Here is a 23,888-nt window from a genome sequence, read left to right as displayed (position 1 = left end):
CTATTTTGCTGGAAATAATATAGCAATTAGTATAATGTGATGCTAAACCGTCTTTTTTTTTTCTTCTGTTTTTATTCCACTATAAATGATTAATGCAATTAGCATTAATCATTCGATTCATCCTACCTTGCTGGAAATAATATAACAATTAGCATAATACTTTGCTAGAAACAATATAGCAATTAGCATAATGTGATGCTAAACCGTTTTTTTTGTATATACTCAAAGTAGTATCCAGAAAATACGAAAAATAGACAAAAAGAAACTGTAAACATGTTCCAAAGTTAACAATGTACTTTTATGAAATCCAACTTTATCCATCTGAATTGGATACATTCGATTTTGTGTACATCTTACTTTCCATATCTGGTTTCTTTTTTTTCTTGAATATATTTTGTGTTTTTTGGTAGGTTAGTGTACATTATGTTTTTTTTATTAAGACAAAATAATTTGTTATTTTGGAGATTTTGAAAAACTGGTTGAATATGGATGTAAAAACATATGCGAAAAACATCAATGGATGAGAATTTTCAGAAAGTAGAATTTTATAGTGTTTTTTCTACTCTTGCTGTATTTCAACATTGTACTTTGATAATCTTCTTATTTTATGTTTGGTCCTATTTCTACCATTTTCAACATTGTATATTCATAATCTTCTTATTTTAGCATTATACCTTGAATCTCTTGCTAAAGTATAATAACAATGAATATTGTTATATTTTTCAAATAATCTGTTATTTATGTTCTCAAGGAACTTGAATTCAAGCTAATGGTTTCCAAAAGTTTGAATGATTACATAAATAAGGTGGTGGTAAATACAGTATAAATCTCACAATAGTTGAGAATGTTAACAACTTTAAGTGTGTTGATCATTCACACAAAGTTAGCAAGGTTATAAAGAAACCGTGTATTACACATGTTTTAAAGAAGTTTTTAGAAATTTATAAATAATTTGTGTATTTTTATTTTTTATATAACCTTTTACTTAATATAGTAAATCAGACTTTATCATTTTAATTTATAATTTATTGTGTTATATTTATATACGTTTATTATTGTTATGTTTACTTTTTCATGTATCAAAGTCATTACATCGTTATTTGTCATGTTATTTCATTGTAATTTTCATGCTTAAATTCATAACTATAATTATATCTTTGTAAATTAATAATTTGTTTTGCAAATATTTTATTACTTATTAGGATTTCCAATTATGATTATTATTATCTAACAAAAACATATATAGATTATTAAAGTTTCTTTCTAACATACAATTTTATGTATATATTCAACCTACTTCTCAAAATAGTCAAAACCACACAAAAAAAATTATAAAATCTGCTTTCAATAATGATTTATTCATGTATGAACATAGGCAATTTAGGTGTACCATTTCTTTGTTTTATCATTCTTAAAATCTGCTTTCAATTGTTTGCAGGAAATGAATATAGGTAATAAAGTATACCTTAAAAACATTGAGCATATTAATGATGATTCCTATATCAAAGTGCGAGTGTTAAAGATGTGGAACTTTATAAAGAATAATGCGATTTTAGCAATTGAAATGATTGTAATGGATGTGGAGGTTTGTTGTACTATTTTTTTAATATACCACTCAATATTAAATATGTTTCAAGCAATAAAATAATTGTTATGGATAACTTCGTGATTGTGTTCATTGATGATAAACTCGTTTATTCACGAAGTAAAGAAGAACATAGCCAACATTTGCCGTGGGTTTTAGAAACACTCAGAGCGGAGAAGTTGTACTCAAAATTCTTCAAGTGCGAGTTCTGGATCCACAGAGTGGACTTTCTGGGACACGTGGTTAGTGAAGAGGGAATACATGTGGACCCATCCAAGATCAAAGAGATTGAGGGTTGGGCAACCCCGAGAACCCCGACGGAGATTGGACAATTCTTAGGCCTCGCTGGTTATTACAGGAGGTTCATTCAGAATTTCTCCAAGACCGCCAAGCCACTCACCGTTCTAACCAAGAAGGGTGTACCCTTCACCTAGGAGATGAGACAGGAGGCTTCCTTTCAAACCCTGAAACAAGCCCTCTGCGGTGCTCCGGTGTTGTCTCTTCCTGAGGGAACAGAAGATTTTGTAGTGTATTGCGACGCATCCAATCAGGGGTTAGGCTGTGTACTTATGCAGCACGAAAAATTTATTGCCTATGCGTCAAGGCAGCTAAAAACCCATGAAGAGAACTATGCCACTAACGATCTTAAGTTGGGAGTTGTGGTCTTCGATCTAAATATTTAGACGCACTACCTCTATGGGACGAAGTGCACCATTTTCACAGACCACAAAAGCCTCCAATATATCCTTAACCAGAAAGAACTAAACATGAGACAGTAGCAATGGGTTGAGCTGCTGAACGACTATGAATGTGAGATCTGGTACCATCCGGGCAAGGCCAATGTGGTGGTCGATGCCCTAAGAAGAAAAGAATACTCGGGTCGCCGAGTGAGAACACTAACGATGACCCATCCATTCCCACTAATCTTCACAAATCAATGAGGCTCAGCTGGAAGCCTTGAAACTAGAAAACGTCACAAACAAAGCCATGCATGGAATGGATAAGAACCTTACAATCAAGGATGACAGAGCCTACTACCTCATGGATCGGATCTGGACCCCTAAGTTCGGAGGTTTCAGAGATATGGTCATGAATGAAGCCTACAAGACAAGATACTCCGTCCATCTGGGTTCTGAAAAATGTACTTGGATCTCAAACAACATTATTGGTGGCCGAATATGAAGGCTGAAATTGGTACCTACGTGAGCAAGTGTCTGACTTGCGGTAAAGTAAAGGCAGAGTATCAGAAGCCCTTGGGTCTACTGCAACAACCCAAAATAACCGAGTGGAAATGGAAGAGGATAACGATGGAGTTCATAGCCAAATTACCCAAGATGGCAGACGGGTTGGAGCTGTCTGGGTGATTGTCGATCGGTTGACCAAATCTGCCCATTTCCTGCCAATAAAGGAAACATATAAAATGGAAAGGTTGACGTGAATCTACATAAAGGAGGTTGTAAGATTACATGGCATTCCAATATCCATTATCTCGAACAGGGATAGTAGGTTTACCTATCTGTTTTGGCAGTCGCTACAGAAGTTGTTGGGAACCCAGCTCGATATCAGCACTACCTACCATTCCCAGACAGATAGGAAAATTAAGAGGACCATCCAGACATTGGAGGATATGATAAGGTCCTGTGTGATAGACTTTGGCAAGGCATGGGATGTCCACTTACCACTGATTGAATTCTCATACAACAATAGCTATCATACAAGCATAAAAGTTGCTCCCTTTGAGGCCCTTTACGGACGAAATGTCGATCACCTCTCTGTTGGGCGGAGGTAGGAGACACACAATTGGCGAAGGGACTGGTACCCAACAGCACTCTCACAGGTCCTGAAATTATCTGAGAAATAACTGAGAAGATCGTGTAGATTAGGGAACGACTGAAGGTGTCCAGGGACCGATAGAAGAGCTACACGGACAAAAGGCGAAAGCCTCTGGAATTTTAGGTAGATGATCACGTGCTGCTCAAGGTCTCTCCCTGGAAAGGGATGATACACTTCGAGAAGCAGGGGAAATTAAATCCTAGGTACATCGGACCCTTTGAAATCCTTGCTAGGATTGGTCCGGTGGCTTATAAACTCCAACCGCCACCTGAACTCAACAATATACACCTTGTCTTTCATGTGTCAAACCTGAAGAAATGCCTATTTGACGAAACTCTCGTTGTTCCACTTGATGAGAATGAGGTAAATGAGAACCTTCATTTCGTTGAGGAACTAGCCGAAAAAATGGATAGAGAAGTGAAACGAACAAAGCAAAGTCGCATTCCCATTGTGAAGGTCCGATAGAGCGCCAAAAGAGGACCCGAGTTCACCTTGGAACGCGAAGACCAAATGATGCAAAAGTACCCCCATCTTTTCTCTAGTTCTTAAGGGCTACTCTCAAATGAACTTCGGGACGAAAATCCCTCAAACGGGGGGATGATGTCACAACTAGCAAAATTAGGGTAAGAGGGTGTTTCCTGTACAAAAACTTCCTCTATGTAAGCTTGCAACATCAAATTAGTGAAATTCAAACTACAATGTTATTTGAGTTCATACGTTCATACATTTAGAATCAAGTTAAAATAGCCTCATGCAAACCCAAACTTGATCCAATAGCTAAGCCCAATCCATTTTGGGTCTTGGTCCAAGAATTCTCGGCCCAACACCCTATTAGGCCGAAAACTCTTTCCTTGGGCCTTATTTGGCCGAAAATTTCTTTTTTTGCCTTCCATTGGACCGGAAACTCTCTTATTGGACCCAAATAAGCCCGACAGCTATACACATCTTATTGGGCCGAAAACCTCTCCTTTTAGGGCTTTCCTTTGGTCGAAAACTCCTTTTACTTGACCTAGTTACACCCAAAAAGCCCCTACAATCTTCGAAACCGCAAACCCTTATTGGAATTAAGGTGTTTTCGGCCACCATTAAAACCAAAAACCCCTTGAGAAGCCCTTAAGGCCGCAAACCCCATAGTTTCGGCTAGAGCTTGAGTAAAACAAAAAAAACAAAAAAAAAAGAAAAACCAAAAAATGCCCTTGCCACCTCATGTTTACCTCACGTACAACCAAGGAATGGACCAACATGCATCCATGCTAATTTCACATCAACCATCAACAAAGTTAAACCCCCTCCCTCTCTCTCTTATGTAACAACCGAACATCACCATTCACATACACAAAACATTTCCATTTTCGCAATTTGCTCTCAAGAAAATCCTCTCCTTTGTTCTCTCAAAATCTCGAGCTTCATCACCACTAAAAGTCAGTTGTAGGCACCTTGGTAAGTTCTTTATGAAACTCAAAGTGTTTTGTTACATATTTGTGCTAAAATCATTGCATTCATCCACCATTTTCGTGTGTATGACTCTTAGAACTCCATCTATTTTCTAGTGGTCTTCAAGCTACACAAAGTTAGGTCCAACAACTTCTTCTTCTTCTTCTTCTACCACTCGAAATCTTCAAGGTGAGCTTCATATCCCCATGTTTTTGTATTTTTCATGTTTTTCGGGGGGAGGGGGGTGAATACAAGTCCAATTTTGTTTAAACTTTGGATAATTGCATGGACCTATATGTTATGTGTTTAATCTTTTGGTAATTGCATGCACATTAGTTATGTGTGAAGGATGGAACAAGAACTTATACAAAAAAGGGGATTTTATCTTATGCATCTTCATAAAAATCATGAGAAATGTGTTTGTTAACATATATGTTACATGAAAACTTGTGGATATGGGTTGCACACTAAAAAATGGCGAAAAATGAGTGTTGTGCTTAAACATGCTTAACTTTTGGACATATACATTTTAACACTTATACACTCACACAGATATATGCATATAATAAATTTCATGGTCATATATGTACTTTGTAGAAATCGTGACTTGCTAGAGTCACAACAAATTAGAATATTTTGTGTTACAAAACTCTCAAACTAATTTTTGGTGTATTAAACAAACTACAAAACTTGATATTTTGCTAGAAATAATTTTATTTGTAAAATATTCTTAACTATGTTGCCACTATTTTTGGATGGCTTAAAAACTTGAGAAATTATGCTATATGACATGTTCACTAAGGATTATTTACAAAAAGTATTATAAGTAATCTAACTAAGATGATATACAAAACAGTTCATGACAGAAAAATAGGCGTGTCGTAAACTGTGTGTCATAAAAACTCTAAAGGCATGAATAATAATATGCGTGTCATAAAATTTGTAAAACATGCGTCATAAACTGAATAATATGAAATCTGCCAATCCTGTGTCATAAAACATCCGTCACGAGTTAATCGATAAAGGGACTCAAAATTTGTGTAAATTCGTTAATGCTCTAGTGAGACACTTTCTTTCATCGTACCTACCTAGCATACACCGTAAGTGCTTTAGTTATAACTAGAGTCTCATGGAGGGAGAGTGAGGTAATTGTGTATAGATCTATACGGGGGTTGACACCCCTATACCTGAGTTGTTCGTTATAGCTAGACGGGGCCAGTCTAGGGTGACAAATATCTTACCGAAATCGACGCCTGAAGAACGTCAGGACATGCATAACAGTCACATCAAGCATAATTATAATGACTCACATAGGGAATGACACCATTATTTTGGATTTGCATAAAATATACACTTCACTGGTTTATAAAATACTAAACTACGCTACATTTCTCAGCACACCATTATTACCACTCTAGTCTTAGGGTTTTAAGACTACAATTTTGCAAATAACAGTAAATATTGGACTTTCTGGGAGCATACACTTTACAACTACAAATAAAAGAAAACAAAGGACATGTATGCAATTATTCACAGTTTTAGAACGAGACTTACAAACCATTTTCACCGAAAATATTGGATTTTCCTGAATCTTACAAATTATTACAAACAAAGATGTTACAAATCTTTTCATACAAATATGCTTATGAACTCACCAACATTCAATGTTGACGATTTTCAAATGACTTGTATTCTCAAGAAACCAGTAAGCAGTTACCTAGGAACCGAATTCGCTGCATTTTGAAATTTCATACATTATGTCATTTTTGTTTAATTTCATGAACATATACAACATGTAAACAATGTAAGTCTGTTATCTCAATGTATGTTGTTTGGTTGTTATGCTTCATTTATATTCACTTGTTGGGATACTATACAATGACATCATCTACCCCCGAACGTTTTGCCGTTCTTGTTTGGGGGTGTGACAATAATATTAAGTATAATTTTGATACCTTGAAAAGTTTCAAAGTATAGCAGAACGAATAAGCAAAATCCATTGGGTAGAAAGTTAAAAGTTGCTCCAATCTGAAAGGAAAGGAGTGTACTTTAGTATCATGTTTTATGATCATCTTAATGATTTAGGAACCATGTCAAAATTGATCCTCTAAGGACACCTTAGTGCATTTATATGACTAACAATAGGAATTAGGAATTTTTGTGTGACAACCCGAAGTTCATTCCGTTATTGTAACCCGTTTCTGTAAATTAAGCCGTTACGTTCCAAATTTTCCGTTAGCTTTGTTTTAAATTAATTTATTGCGACTTCTATTTGGGTTTTAAAAGTGTCGAGAATACATTTTTAAAACATTAAAATATTTTCTATTTTCATGTAGAAAATATTTAGTTTCATCTAAGTCGTAATTACGGCAACTTTATCGGGTGCGACCAAAAGCCTCGTCTAACGTCAGTATCGGGTAAAATTCCACCGAGTCTCAAACCCAACCCCTATATAAAGGTTGAGTGGACAACTATTGAAGAATTTTGCCCATCTCACAACTTTCTCTCACTACTCTCTCTCTAGAACTCGAAATTGGTCCAAACCCCCCCCCCCCCTTTCAAGCCTCAATTTGGTAAGCAATCTATCCTAACTTGTTGTCTAACTTGATTGACATACAAATCTATGTTTGAATCACTCAAAAACACCATGAACATGTGTTTACGGTTTGGGGACCCTCCCAAAACCGTGAACACCCCTAAGGAGGGTTTTGAAGCCCTAAAACCCCTCCAAACCACTTCTAGTGCTTAGATATGGCTTAGAAACTTGCATGCATGAGCTTAGGACCCAAAATCACACCATTTGAGGCATGGACACGAGTTTACGGTCCGAGAACATGCTTGGACCGTAAACCCTCATACATAGACCTTAAACACCTTTTAAGTTGCTAGTTTGCCCCTAAACACCTCCAATGAACTTTCATGAGTGCATAGAACCTTATAATCCTTCAAGAAATGCACCAAAACATACACAAATGGAACAAACTTGAGTTTACGGTCCAAGAACATTCTTAGACCGTAAACTCATCTCCTTAGACCATAAACTCCTCAAATGGGTGTTAAAGTGCCTTTAACACCTTGTATGGCTTGGAATTGGACCTAGAACCTTGTATGCTTAACCTACAACCACTAAAACCCATGAATCTTGGAAAAACATGAGTTTACGGTTGTAAACTCATGTGTTTAAGGTAGTAAATGCCCAAGAACATCTTCATAGACCGTAAACTACTTTTCCAAGGTCAATTCAAGTCCCAAACACTTCCTAAGCCATGGAATCCACCCTAGAACCTTCCTTTGTGCATTGTAATTGACCCAAGACCACCAAAACACATTAAAACATGTCACACAAGTGTTTACGACCGTAAACTCATATTTTACTGCCGTAAACTCCTCAAATGGTCCTTAGGATGTTCAAATCTCATTCAAAAGCTTTGAAACCAAGTCTAGCATCAACCTGCAAGTGTTATAAGGCTATTTAGCAACCAAGAACACCCCACCATGAGTTTACGGCCGTAAACTCATGGGGAATGGGTCATTTGGACTGTAAACTCCCAAAGGAGTTTACTCTTGGAGAGTAAACTTCATATCCAAACCATACTTGTCCATAGATGCTACCCGAGTCACTCCAAACACTTGGATTGAAGTGTTTTCACGTCTAGGCAGATGCGATTGGAACTGCCTGATTTACCCAAAATCGTTCCATTCTCAATAATCGATTCTCTGTCACTCCATAGGAAATCATAAATAATCGCAAACCTAATGTCAAGTTTTTCCATGTTTTTGGTTCCAGGTGCTTTATCTTCAATTCAAAGGAGCAAAGGAACAAATTCGATGAGAAAGCTGATGAAGGTATTTTCTTGGGGTATTCTTTGACTTCTAAAGTGTATAGGGTTCTCAAAAAAAGGTCGAAAAGGATAGAAGAAACCTACTACATTCCTTTCGACGACAATTACTTGAAGAAGTTTCAAAAGAATAACAGTCTGTCACAGGAGATCTTTCCCAAACCGAATCCTGCCACCATTCCACTCTCCAATGTCTACGAGGAGTTCATAAGCTTATTCGACAAACCTGAAAAGGCCATCTCCTCAGAATCCAAAGCAACAGAAAACAAGGAAGATGAACTGAAGAAAATCATTGAAGATGCTGCGAAAGATATGGAACACGAGCACCCCACTCTGAAAGAACCTGAAGTTCCATCTCAACCAACAAGTCCGAATGCTACACCACAAGGGGAAGGGTTCTACTTCCACCTCCTGACCTGATACACCTGTTCAGGGGGAGAACAAAACCCCTAATGTCAGCTCAGAAGTTTCCAGGGGGAGAATCCAAATCCAGAAGAAAATCATCATCAATCATTCGAGGGGGAGAATGAGAATACGAATGATGATTCGGATGTACAGTCTGAGTTTGAAGATGTAAACGCTGAATTGGATCCAACATATGATCCTAATTACCCTTCGTTGGCTAAATGGACCAGAGATCATCAAAACACTCAAGTTATAGGAGATTCGTCTTCAGGAGTTCTTACGAGAGCACAACAAAAGGCGAAACGAACTACATTGTTCTCTAAAGTGGAATATTGAATGTTCAATTCCTTTATCTCCAAGAATGAACCTAAAAATGTAAAAATTGTGCTTGATCATTCTGATTGGGTAAATGCAATGCAGGAGGAGCTCAATGAATTCGAACGAAACAAGGTCTGAAGACTTATTCCCACTCTAGAGGATGCATCGGTAGTTGGTCTAAAATGGGTATTTCGCACCAAGCTAGATAAAGAAGGAAATGTGATAAGGAACAAAGTGTGACTCGTTGTTAAGGGATACTGTCAGGAAGAAGGCATCGACTACGAAGAAACCTTCACACCCATTGTAAGGTTGGAATCTGTTCGCATCTTTCTGGCATACGCAGCACACAAGAATTTTGAAGTATATCATATGGATGTCAAGTGTGCATTTCTGAATGAGGAACTAGAAGAAACAGTGTATGTGGAACAACCACCAGGGTTCATAAACGAAAAGTGTCTAAACCACTGTTACATTCTGGACAAGGTAGTTTATGGTCTAAAGCAAGCTCCGAGAGCCTGGTACGAAACTCTAACTCGTTTTTAAAAAAAGGCTAAATTTAAACAGGGATCGGTCGACCCAACCTTCTTTCACAAGAAAGATGGTGACCACTTGATGATCGTCCAAATTTACGTTGATGAAATCATCTTTGGGTCATATAAACCCAGCTTAACAGTTGAGTTCCGAAAGTTGATGGAAACTAAATTTGAGATTCGCTCCATGGGTCCGATTAACGTTTTCCTTGGCTTGAATATAAGATAGAGTCAGGAAGGTATCTTTATCAATTAGGAGGCTTATACAAAGACCTTACTCTCCAAGTTTGGAATGGTGGGAGATTCAAAGGTGAGGTTCCATTGGCATTCGAAACGAAACGAAACACATCTCTGGACAAGCCAGCTACTGATATGACTCTCTATCATCAAATGATAAGTTTATTGATGTATCTGACTGCTACTCGTCCAGATATCATATTTTCTGTCTGCTATTGTGCCAGATTTCAAGCGAATCCTAGTGAACCTCACATGACCGCAGTTAAGAATATCTTCAGATATCTCAAGCGAGCATCCTCACTTGGAATATGGTACCCTTCAAGTTCGGGTTTCTTTGTGCAAGTGTTTTCGGATGCTGATCTTAGAGGTTGCAGTTTAGATAGAAAGAGTACAACGAGAGGATGCTAATTTCTTGATGACAAACTCGTAAGTTGTCAATTGAAGAAGCAAACTTGCATCTCCCTGTCAATTGCTGAAGCAGAGTACATAGCCGCTGCCTCTTGTACTTCACAAGTAATATGGATTCAAAGTCAGCTTCGCGACTATGGTATCAACATGAAGCGAATCCCCTTATATTGCGATTCTGAGAGTGCCATTCGTATTTGTCACAACCCAGTGCAACATTCAAAGACGAAACACATAGCATTGAGGTATCACTTCATCAAAGATCATGTGGAAAATGGTCATGTAGAGATACATTTTGTTAGATCCACTGATCAATTGGCCGGCATCTTCACGAAAGCCTTGCCTGAGCAAACCTTCAATCACATTATTCAAGGCCTAGGAATGATAAAGGTTGAATCTGTTCCGAAACAACCTTCACATTCGTAATGTTTTAACTGCGAATTGGTGCGAACGCTCGTAGTGACTTGCAGTCTACTTTTCATACTGTGAATTGGTGCAAATGGTCGTAGTGACTCGCAATCCACTGTTCATTCGAAGGTTCAGAACTTCATGTATCCTTTGTACACTTTGTTAATTATTTGTTTCTGTTTCTTTTTCAGAAAAAAACAAAATCCAAAAATATTTTATTTGTTTACGTTTTTATTCATTTTCAGAAATTCAAAAATACAAAAATATTTTCTTCATTTTTGTTCTTATTTCTTTTCATAAAATAATCAAAAAATATCAAAAATATTAGATAATTGAGCAGGTTTGAAGATCCATATCTTGGTGATCTCAATTACAAATGATGGGGTAGATATAAAATTCTTAATCTATGAACCAGTTAAGTGTCCCTAGAAGCATGTTGTTACATGTAGTCCAAAGCCTCAAAGACTCTATGTTGAAGCCTTAATGAATCGATAACACTAATAGTTTCTTCCCAATTAGGCTGTTTATTCACATAAGTCATGAGCTACCTTACTCATCCCGCTTTGAGTTAAGAGTTTGCTGCTTAGTCACTTTCGCATAGTAGAGGTACACTATTTCTTTGGAACCACCTCCTACTACTTCTCCATCACTTTCGCATTCATGAACGTAACCCTTGAGACTCTTAGAAATTACCACTGAGGTTTATGGTTACACAACTTATGTGTTTATGATCTTAAATTTCTTATTACCACAAATTGAGTGAAACCCAAAATTCAACACATACTTACGAATTGATGGTGAACAATTACATGTTCTAGATTTTTCACCAAGGAATTAACGAATCTCCACTTTCGTGGTCTGTACCAAGAAATTTATTTTTCTTTTTGTGAGATCTTCATGAAATGTTCTAGTCCTAAGACGTTTTTGCCAATAGATCCAGTTTTATTTTTCTTGAGATTTCTATATTTATCCTAGTCATTGAAAATTATTCCCAAGGATACTTGTTTTTATGGCTACACTGGTCAAACAAGTACTTCATACGAACGTTCAGACCTATGTTGAGTTTTGGATTTAGTTGAAGAAGAAGCCACCAAATTTGCCTTATTAAAAGAAGCCTTTCACTGTTTCTCTACAAACAAATGATCGTAATTCAACGAGACACCACAAAAGCACTTCAAAGTCTCTCTTGAGTGGGAAGGAAAAGACCGTTTGTGACAACCGTCAAATTTCCGGTCAAGTCAACGTCAACTTAAGTCAACAAGTCAAACCGGTCAACTCAACTAACCCTTATGTACTAGGGCTTACGTTGTATGATTACTAAACAACTCGCTATTCTAATGGGAGATCATAAATCGAAAAGTGCGTACATCTAGATCTTCTTAACCTAAAATTGTGGAACGTGGCGAGCCAAACCGATAAAACAATGTTGCATACTCATCGGGAGTGTGTAAGATCCTTAAACAACGCTTAACGGGGTTTACGAACCTTGCATTGCGAAGCCAGACACTCAAAAAGGTCACAAATGAAACCTCTCTCAATCGTTTTCACTCTATCTCTCTCTATTTGAAATCTCTCCCAAATCTCTCCAAGTATGTGAAATCTCTCCCAAATCTCTCTAAGTATGTGAAATCTCTCCCAAATATCTCCTTGTATGAGAAATCTCTCCAAGAATGTCAAATCTCTCCCAAATCTCTCTAAGTATGTGAAATCTCTCCCAAATATCTCCTTGTATGTGAAATCTCTCCAAGAATGTCAAATCTCTCCCAAATCTCTCTAAGTATGTGAAATCTCTCCCAAATATCTCCTTGTATGAGAAATCTCTCCAAGAATGTCAAATCTCTCCCAAATCTCTCTAAGTATGTGAAATCTCTCCCAAATATCTCCTTGTATGAGAAATCTCTCCAAGTATGTCAAATCTCTCCCAAATCTCTCTAAGTATGCCAAATCTCTCCAAGTATGACAAATCTCTCCCAAATCTCTCTCAAAATCTCTCTCAACTTTCTATAATCACTCGGGGCATCCCGACCCTCGAATTTGGCGAAAACAGCCAAAAAACGGAAGTCTACGCGAAAAACGAACTTAAGGTGCCGAAACCTCTCTTAGGACCCGAAAGTCCTCTTAGGGACCGAAACCAAGAAGACCTGAACCTGAAGGTCCTCTCAGGGCCGAACCTCGCTCAAGGGAACCGAACCCGAAGGGTCCTCTCGGGCCCGAACCTCGCATGCCCACCCGAACCCGAAAGTACTGTACACTTCGGTCTATTTCGCTTCTTGCTGGTTCGTTTCCTAATGCCCCGCCTTCGCTTCGGACCCAGCATCAGAAGGGACCGAACCTTCGGCCCCCTTCCGAGAAGCTTCGCTGTTAGCTATTTTCCTTCCGGTTTTCGACTACGACTTCATTTTAGCTTCGTTTTTAATTGTTTTAATGCGGGATTTTCACAAGAAAACTTTATTTTAACATATAAGGACCCATAATTATTAAATTATCACGTTTTTAAGGATAAAACCTTATCCAAAAGAGTGGGTGAAATACAAAGGTGGAGTGTTGACTTTCCTTTATTTTATGACACAAGCAACCTCCCATACCCACTCCATGTCCCTATTCCCCATCAGCCCTTACCTAGTCACTTCATTGTACTTTTCTCATCTTTTTCCAACCACACAATTGGTCAAAGGCTAGAAAAGTCTCATCTCTCCTCACTTCTCTCATTTTCTCTCTTTTCACCAAAAAGATCAAACTCTTTTCTCTCTCATTTCCCCTCTCTTGAATTCGAGATTCAAGGGCTGATCTTGGGTTTTTCCTCCACATTTGGTAAGCATAATCCATTCTCCTTATGATTATTTCACTTCTTTCTACTCAAATCATGGATATCTTACACAAACTCCATCATAATGGTGTTAGATCTTCGAATCTTCAAGTGATTCTTCAAGTGTTCTTGGGTTGAACACTTCTCTTCTTCAACACTTAACTACTGAAATCACTCAAGGTGAGTTCATACCCCTACAATTTCATGTTTTCTCAAGTTTTTAGGGGGGGGGGGGGGGGGGGAATACAAGTTAAAACACCAAGAACATAACTAAACTTTTCTAACAGCCTTCATCAGAAAAGTTCAACTCCATTCACGGACTCTTTTGGACAACTTAAACATTTTAGTTTTCAAAACTGTTTTAGGTGCAAGTAGTTCCACTTCTTAGCTTTAAAATGACTACTTGCACATCTCCATACGATTTTTCTACAATTTATGGTGATTTTTACAAAACTGCCTATCATTTCAAACATCAATCCGGACCAGTCTGTGAATTTGAGCATTTTAATACAAGTTAAAGGCTTCCAAAAATCATGATAAAAATTATGAACAAACTAGACTCATTTTCCAAACTCTCAGAATTTACGGATTCTGATTTGCACCTTTAGTTATTTTTCTATGAATTTTCTAAAAACAGAATAGAAATGGCAATACTAGAAAAATGTTTTCAATTTCATATACACCTTGTAACTTGTTGAGCAAGGTGTGTACCTTCATGTGAAGATATGTTATTACCATATGTGTCGTCTTGTCTTATTATATAGACATACATCAGAAAACAAATGGATTCTTACCTCCATAAGTATGGTAAATACATAAAAGATATTACAATGCTATATCCATTAAAATACAAACATTGGTAAACTATGACAAGTAAGGCTTATTGTAACGCCCGCAAATATGGGCTAGTCAAATTAGAGGCAATAGGGGTCGAAAACAACTTTTCGACAAAAGATTATTTAGAATAAATAATCTTAACCAAGTTGTAGAGTATGTTACAAGGTTTTCGTACATATAAAGAACGCCGAAAACCGAGTTATAACGAAGAAGTTATGACCCGTTGAAGTTTCGCGACGGAACCGGCACGATACCGGGAAGCGTAAATAGTGAATTTACGATAGAGCGAGATTTAGCCTTAGCGATCTAAAAGAAAGTCGTAGAATATGTTAAACTAAGAACATCAATAAAAAGAACGCCCAAATCTGACTTCGTATGAGGAAGTTATGATTTTTCTAAGATTTAGCATAGCAGTGCACAGCCCGAAATCTGAATTTTAGATCGGTCGATTTTTAGCCGACGGGATCTAAATGAAAGTTGTAGTACTCGTAAATACCAACGCGTGGATATAAAGAACGTCGATAATAGAGCTCGTATGCAAAAGTTATGGACGAAGCTTAGTCCCTACTTTTCGAGCGCGGCGAATTCGATACAGTTTCGTAAATACGCGATAGAATGAGAATTAGCCAACGAGGTCTAAATGAGAGTTGAAGATCTCATTAATAGGAACTCAACGGTAAAAAGACAGACAAAAATGGAGCTCGTATGCGAAAGTTATGGGCGAAGCTTAGTCCCTACTTTTCGAGCGCGGCGAATTCGATACAGTTTTGTAAATCCGAGATAGAATGAGAATTAGCCAACGAGGTCTAAATGAAAGTTGAAGATCTCATTAATAGGAACTCAACGGTAAAAAGACAGACAAAAACGGAGCTCGTATGCAAAAGTTACGGACGAAGCTTAGAGACTACTTTACTATAAAACTCCTATAAATACAAGGGTGAACTCCTCATATTTTCTTCACACCATAAGCCTCTCTTTCTCTCTCTAACTTCTCTCTAGCCTCCCTAAACCCCTCCCAAGTCTACGGAACCTCCCTAGCACGAGAAGAAAGCCCCGGAGCGCCCGACGGCTCCGAGAAGAAAAGCTTTCGGCTTGGAAACGCTGCTCCAGCGAAGACCGGTTTTTAATAAAAACTCGCTGTAAGTGAGCTACGCCTATACTATATTTAATATAGATTTTATTTAATTATAGTAACATTATTAGGACCTTAAAATAATTATTTGGGCTATTATTATGAGTTATATTGAGTGTTATTTAACGCTTATATAATAGTAATAATAGCTAGACTATTAATTAGTCGTGGTTAACGTTAAAAACTAAACCCTAGTGGTATTGATACTAGGTTTTGTCGAGGAAAATTGTTTTGAGATAACGAAGTGCTGTCTGAGTTCGGAATCACCACCTAATCAGGTGAGTGCATAGTTACTTTCATCTTACACATAGATATGAAGTATTTTATTATAAATTTACGTGCTATGTGTGCATATTGTCTAAATACTTGCTGTCTATGCTGGTGAAAGATTTTTATACATGTTTTAAATGACAGCAGTGGACCTAGTACCCTATAGATGAGCCCTGGCAGCTGCGCCACAACCCGTAGATGATTTAGATCTACGGTAAACGTCCTAGCAGCTGCGCTCCAAGGATAGTATCGGCAGCTGCGCCTAATAAGGAGCCTTATGACCATGACAGTAGTGTTTAAAGGTCAATACCGGCAGAAGCGCCTCATAGAAAATGTCCTAATTCTGGCAGCTGAGCCTAAGTGACAATATTAGCAGCTGCGCTTGACCAATGTGTCATTGGCAACAATGGACTTCATGTTGTTTCCTTAGGATGATCCTTAGGAATGAATGAATGAGAAATAGCTGATTCTTAGGGTAGATCCTTAAGAATAAAGAAGATAATGGAGATGGGTAATTGGGTTGATTGTTTGATTGTTTAAACATAATAATTATATTATTGTGGGTTGAAAACCCTATGTACTCACCAGGTTTCCCAACCTGACCCACTCAGTTTATTTATATCACAGGTGTTGATATGAAGTGACATTACACTGAGAGATTTAAAGAGATGTAGATCACTAGTGTAAATAATTGTAAGTTCTGTTTATGCTTATGTTTCTGTATTAACGATGACATCCCAAACGTTTTAAAATGAAATAAATACGTTTCTTCGAAAATGTTTTAATAACGTATTTACCATGTTTTTCTGGGAACAAATTCCGCAACATTTTTATAAAATGAAGTACTCTGATTTTTATAAAGCATAAACAACATCGGTCTTTTTTGGCCGTGAAAATGGGGATGTCACACTTATGCTCACTACCCAAACAAATAATTGATAAACTATAATAGGTATAGTTTAGGGTTCTTTTACATAACAAACACATTATTAAAGGTATTACACATACAAAAGAGTTACTACGACTATGAATAATTATGATAAACTATAATAAGTATAGTTAAGCCATTATACCCCCCACAAACGAACACGCTAATTATAATCGGTATAGTTATGGCATATATACATTACAAACAAAGTGATGAACTATGATATGTATAGGTTATATTCACCATCACCACTACTTTTGATAAGCTATAATATGCATAGTTCATGTTCACTACCATTATCTCTATTTTATGAACTATGATATGTATAGGTTATATTCACCATCACCACCACTTTTGGTAAACTATAATATGTATAGTACATGTTCACTAGTCACTATCACTATCCGATGAACTATGATATGTATAGTTTATGTTCACAGCCACTATTACTATTTCGTACACTACACTAGGGTTTGGTTCCGGTTTTTGGATTTAAGTCCACATTCAATTTCGTATTGTTAGTTTTCGGCTATAATTTCTAAGTGTATATGCTAGAGTTATATAGAATCTAGTCGTGATTGGCTTAGAATTGGTGGCTCCGCCTTATTTCCTGTTCCTCGTTTGGTTGTGGGCCTAGGGTAGACCCATTACATTCGACGTTTTATCTAACTTTAATTTTATATAACTTATATACACAAGGAAATTATAGAAGGAATCTATAGGGAATTCTAGGATGCACTATTTCATAACATAGAAACTTACATTTCACATTTTGAGGAAAAGTACCGGGTCTTTATATAAATGGGGTACATTCCAAAGTACCAGGTTTACGTAAAATAGTTATTATGATATTAAAACCATATTTTTCATCCAGAATTGTTAGACTTCAACTATAATCGTTGAGCGTATATGCATGAGTCGTATAAGAATTTAGTCTCGATTGACTTAGAATTGGTGGGCCCGCCTCATCTCCTGTTCCTCGTTTGGTTGTGGACCTAGGGCAGACCCACTATATTCAACGTTTTATCAACTTAAATCTTATATAACTTATATACGTTGGACGATTATAGGAGAAGTCTACGGGTCATTCTAGGGTTCATTAACGCATCATATAGGAATGTTCTATTCATACTTCATTAAGAAAATATTGGATTTTCTGGAAATCAAACTCTATCGATTTTACAAGGAAAACGGTTTCTACTTCAAACAAAACTCTTATGAACTTACCAACTTAACTGTTGACACTTTTTCAAAACTACTTGTATTCTCAGGAAATCAGTGAAACAGGAAAACTTCAGCGCCTTGAGGATGGGACATTAAACCTTCAACAATTTATTTTTGTCATCATAATGTAATTGATTTTGAAACATGTAAACATATACTTTGGTGTAACTTTTTCAATTATATTTATGATGGTTGTATTTACTTTGAACACTATTATACACGTTGTTGTGATACTGTACATGAAGTCCTCCACCCCCGAACGTTTCCGCCATCCTTGGTTTGGGGGTGTGACACCGTTGCCCGAGGTCCATCTGTTTTATGTCTTAAATGACATCACTAGAATCCCTAAGAAAACTCGCTTTATTTCTTTATCTTTGGCACACTCTTGCAAGAAGATCTTTATGATTTTCAAAATTCTGGTTCGTCATCCTATTGGTTACTTTCAGGTTCGGAGTACTATCAATGGTGATCAATTGTGAATGTATGCGGTTGCGAAAGTCAGAATCTGAAAGGACGATTCTAAAAGATAAGATTTGAAATTTGGGCGCGTGGAATTTGAAACGGCTCCTGACTTGATGCCTACTTTACCGCCGTCTGACACACACGCCTGACGTAACCTCTGTCAGTCACACCTTTTTAGGCGACTTTTCAGTAACCGATGCAACAAATCGACAAATTTCTCTCACCTCCTAGACCGTATAAAAGGATTTTAATGCTTCATTACTTAATTACCACTTTCAAAAAACAAACAAAATCCTCCGGCAATTATTCTCTCTACTGTTCATCTCCTTCAACAAGCCTCAATGACAGGTTCTTCAAAAACCCCTTCCGTCCAAGAAAAATCAATGTAGTCTTCGATTCTCAACATAAAGGCAAACCAAAACATGATACTCGACCTTGATCCATTCAAATACGACGGGTTTCTTCAACCCATTGTCGAATGTTTGAGGTATTCTCAACTGGTCATTGCTCTTACCAAGTCAAAAATTGTTCTGTTGGTGCATCTCTCCAAAGCCTACTCCACAGCCAGTTACCAAAAGGGAGAGGAGCTAATCACGTTCGAAATCCAAGACCATAAAACCCAAACAACCAAATCGAGGTTCTGTAACCTCTTAGGGCATCCACAGGGTCGTGACCTAATTGACCCTGAGAGCGTCTCTAACTCAACAATTCTGGAGATGTTCTACCAGATAGGCTACAAGGAAGTGTTGGCCGTTGTTTCAAAGTTCAAGAAACCCCACTTGCTGCCAATGTGGAACGGCCTCTTTACCCTTTTGTTCAAGAGCTTTTCGGAGAGGGTTACTGGCTTGGACTGTGCAAGCAAATTATTTATGACCATGAGGTATGGCATCTACTACGACATCAACTTGGATTATGGCTCGGTGCTTTGGACACAATGAAATCTCCTTTGCTCGTTTCTGGACCATCGTCGTGCAACGGGGGATCAAGAAGCTCAACATCCCTATTTTGGAAGGTTCGTGTATGGCTTCAATCGAGATCTTTCACACCACGAACATCATACTTGCTGATAACTCTAAGTTCAGCTTCATCGATTCCATTTATGAAGTTATGCTGTGAGAGGTTCCGACTGCGAGCGAAGTACTGCGAGCCTATCGCAGTCTACTAGTCTCAGGCTTTCACCCATTGATTGATGAATTCCAACTGATTCTCGTAGAGGTTGACAAACCCAAAAAAAGGGGAAAGAAGAGGGATGTGAAATTTGGTACATCCGAACCTCCTTAAGCACCTAAAAACAAGAAGATCAAGAAAGTGGCTCGTAAGCCAAGATCTCTAACTCCGAGTGACCACGAGGACTCGCAATCGCAAATGGTTTTGGAGGTTCCTATTCAACAAGAGGTTTGCAACGAAGATGACGCTACATCTCAACCGAAGGTTTCGAAGCCTTTAACTACGAATCCTGAGGTAATTTTTGAGATCCCTACCTCCACTCCAATAACAGATGAATTTTCCATGATTTTTCTATCTCTTCACCCATTGCCAATATCTCAACCCCTATCAAGATTGCTCTTTGCCCATCGGTGTCAATGGGTGTTTCGCAAGTCCAAACCTCACCTTCATAGATTCCAGTGCCACCATCACTACCTCATCTGTTGAACCTCCAATAATTGTCAACACATCTGATACGGGGGCAGGTGCTTCAGGTTTCTCAGTTGGTCATTCTACTCCACCCATCTCTCCTTTCTGCCAGGATGATCCAGACATGATTTATGGTGGTGATGACTAGGACTTTGGAGGATTCACCTACAGTCCCTTCAATATTCGGACTAAAAGTGATGACGAAGCTCCCACCACAAAAGGGCAACTCAAGGCTGTCAATGAGAAGCTGGATTCGTTGCTCCAATCATCTAAAGCATCATCCAGTGAAGACTATTCTCAAACAATGATCAAGTCCTTCCTCGAGACCCTCATGAAATAACACTCAGATAACCTTGAGAAGAAAAAAAAATATGTGGATGCTACAGCTTCAGTGTGCCAGGAAACGAATAAAAAGTTGATAAACTAATTATAGATGCTCGTTCTTTCATGAGAAAATTTCAGAGCTCATTCGAGTCCAACACTGCGATGGCTAACGAAGTTATTTCTAGCCTTGGATCTACACTTAGAACGGAGAAGGCGAAACTCGAAGAGGTTCGTATTGGCCTCCAAACAGACAATGCCTAGCTCAACTCCTCCATTTCATCAAAGATTACACAGCTTCAGGATGACTTGGCCACTGAGAGTAAGATTATGGATGCTCTCATAGTGAAGACGGAGAAAGTAAAGGTACTCACTGTCAAACTTGAGCAAGCCGAAACATGAATCAACGATCTCCTATTTGAGAATGTTGTTATGAAAAGATGTATCTCAGACATGAATGCACTGCTTTTGGATATCATCGAGACTCATGACTCGATGATAAAAAACACAGCCAAGAAGCACCCGTCTGAAAAGCTAAGGCCCATATTCGCTATGCTCAACTGACTGGAAGGTGTTCCAGAATCAAGCTCAATTCTGAAACAAGGGGAGAAGGTGTGAAACAATCCAAGAAGGAAAACCCTAAACCTACAGTCAAGCTCATTGTCAAGCCTAAGAAAGAAAATTAACCAAAAGGGAAAGAGAAACCGATTAATGAATAACCAATAATTGATGACAGTGAAGAAGAAGAGCCTGATGAACATGAGCTTAAAAGAAGAAAAGATTGTGAAGCTAAAATGGATGAGCACCAAAGAATTGTTCATTAGACCGAAGAGAAAGAAAAGGTTGAACGCGAGGCTCAAGTCATGCTAGAAAGAGAAAGATTTTGTTTCTTGCATGGACTTTGAAGCGAATCCTGAGTGAAGTTGTGGATATGCCGAGTCAATATTGGTTGGAACCACTTGTGTCTTTTGATCTTCAAAATACACAAGATTCATAACTGGATCTTCAAGTTTCTCAGTTTTGTCAAAGTTACGAATGTCCCTCTAACAGACTACGGTGCAGATCACTTACTTTTCTCATTCTACCTAAAGCACATGAAGCCTCAGTACGAGACATGGAGTGCGAACAAGATCACGACTGTGAAGGTTGTTGGTCCAATTGAAACTGATAGCTTCCCCAATGCAAAATTTAGGGTTACTAGAGGTTCAACGAGTCAGGTGCATGCATTTACTCTTGCTGATCTTCCATGCCTGAACCCGTATGATTGGATCCTACTATACAACATGCTGCTAAGGGATTAACAGAAGTACGAGCCTGTTGTTTGTCACCTAAAGCGAATGCTAGTTTCGTACATTCAAGAAGTTAGGAAAATGGATGTCGAAGTAGTCGTTGTGTTGTAAAGGAAGCCAATTGTGCTCCCTAAAGTAGCCCCTAAAAGTTTTGATAAAATGAAACTAGGGAAGATACGAAAGGAAGGATGGTGTGTGGCCTTTCAAATGAAAGAGAGAAATAATGTAGACTTTCACAAAGTTTGTTTCTTCCTCAACGACAAACATTTGTTCACCACTTCGTGCGTGGAGTATATCTTGTACCTCGTCAGCAAATACAAAGGGAACAACAAAAGCGACAAGAAGTGCTTTTCGGATATGATTCAACGGTATATCCAAGTTCGCAAGGCTCTGCTAAGCGTGATTTCGAAAGTATTTGAAGTGCAGAAGCGAACTACTCTCGCCTCAATCTACGTAAAGGGGGAGATTGTTAGAACTTAAAGTGTTGCGTCATTTTGGGCCTTATGTTTTGTAAAGCTTGTATCCGGGTTGGGCCTGTCCACCCGTTCTTTATTTATTAGGGTTTTACTATTTAAGGTGCATGCATGCACTGTGTCTCGTAATCGTTTTTTTGCATTGTAAACCTTACATAGCCTCTATAGTAGCAGTTCTTTATCGAGCTCTTCTGAGGCTGTGACTTTTAATCATTCGACATACTCTTGATTCATATTCTGTGTTTGATTGCTTTTTCCTGTTGGAATCTATTCGATCTTTAGAGTTTTAATCTCAACATCCTCTCACTAATATAACCAAAAATATCCTTAATTAGAAATTATGGTGAAATTCCACAATTAAGCGCCCTTAACCTGTTCACCTTAGGGTAAATGACCATTTTACCCTTTGATGAATATGACCCAACCATAAGTCAACTAGGACGCAGAGTTAACCCATAAATTCAAAGCCATCAGACAAAAATCATAACATCAAGTCTCACGTCGTGACCAGCCCTTGGTCACGTCGTGAGATTCCACTCAGTCTGATTCCAACTCATCGCAACTCAAATCGGGCAACTCATACATGAAAAGTTATTGGAACTGATCTCATGAATGAGCAGTGTTCGGTCACGTCGTGAGCCTCAGATGACTCCACAGAAACGGGTCCTTCGAATCTCACGTCGTGAGACCTTGTGTCTCATGTCGTGAGCACAAATTGAAGCCAAAAATCAAGGTTTTAGGTCCTTAATCCATTAATCCATTACACCCAACTCATCTAGCAGCTAAAAGGGATACATATGGTCCATAAAAATGGTTGCTTTATGGTCATGCACACACCATGAATGAACTAATCCATTCTAGGTCAAAAGTGGGAAAAACAAGCATCAAACTCTCATGCATGGCTCTTAAACCCCCTCTAATTTCTAGATCTGGACATTATGATGATAAAGGAACCTTTAATATCCATAAAGTTGCTAACTTTATGGATTTCCTTCACTGAAGCATGCAATAATATGAATAAAATGGACAAAACCCAATATCCATCCATAATATGAAATAAAGTTTGAACATTTAATACTTACAAAGGCCCAAAAGTAGGAATAGATGAAGATGATGATGGTACTTTGCCCACTCCACCACTAGAGTACTTATTTCCTCTTCTCTTCTTCTTAAACCTAGAAATGCGCTAAAAATGGCTAAAGAACTCAAGGAGCAATCTAATTAGGGTTTCCAGAGGCTTATAGAGTGAGAGAGGCTGAGGATGGGCAACCCTAACCCTCTCATTCCATTAAATACGGAAAAATTAGTGTTTTGGTAATCAGGCTACTCTCATGTCGTGAGCAACAAGGGCTCACGTCGTGAGACTCCAAATATGCGGGTCAACAAGTTAACCTTTTCTCATGACGTGAGAGGCATTTCTCATGTCGTAAGTCCTTCCAAAATCTAGAATTGATTCTTGAAATTATGTACCATAAAAATCTGAATGTTATAGTGAAAAATATTTAGGCCAATTATGT

At 38.0% G+C, this 23,888-nt stretch overlaps 1 long non-coding RNA gene across 2 annotated transcripts in view; it reads right to left on the bottom strand.

Moving 5' to 3' along the window:
• LOC145093758 (uncharacterized) overlaps positions 1-23,888 on the bottom strand; it is a 28,348-nt gene that overhangs the window by 292 nt on the left and 4,168 nt on the right. The window contains exon 11 of one of the 2 annotated variants that reach the window (XR_013703065.1): positions 6,351-6,585. The exons of the other annotated variant lie outside the window; for it this stretch is intronic. This is a non-coding gene — a long non-coding RNA (uncharacterized LOC145093758). Of the gene's footprint in view, positions 1-6,350; positions 6,586-23,888 lie in introns of those variants that run through there. 2 annotated transcript variants of the gene reach the window in all.

Source organism: Lactuca serriola, chromosome 3 (genome assembly GCF_051521515.1).
Source record: "Lactuca serriola cultivar US96UC23 chromosome 3, Lser_US96UC23_V15, whole genome shotgun sequence".
Classification (NCBI taxonomy): Eukaryota; Viridiplantae; Streptophyta; class Magnoliopsida; order Asterales; family Asteraceae; genus Lactuca; species Lactuca serriola.
Note: the sequence above shows the minus strand (reverse complement) of the source record. Positions and strands in the feature narration are given on the sequence as shown.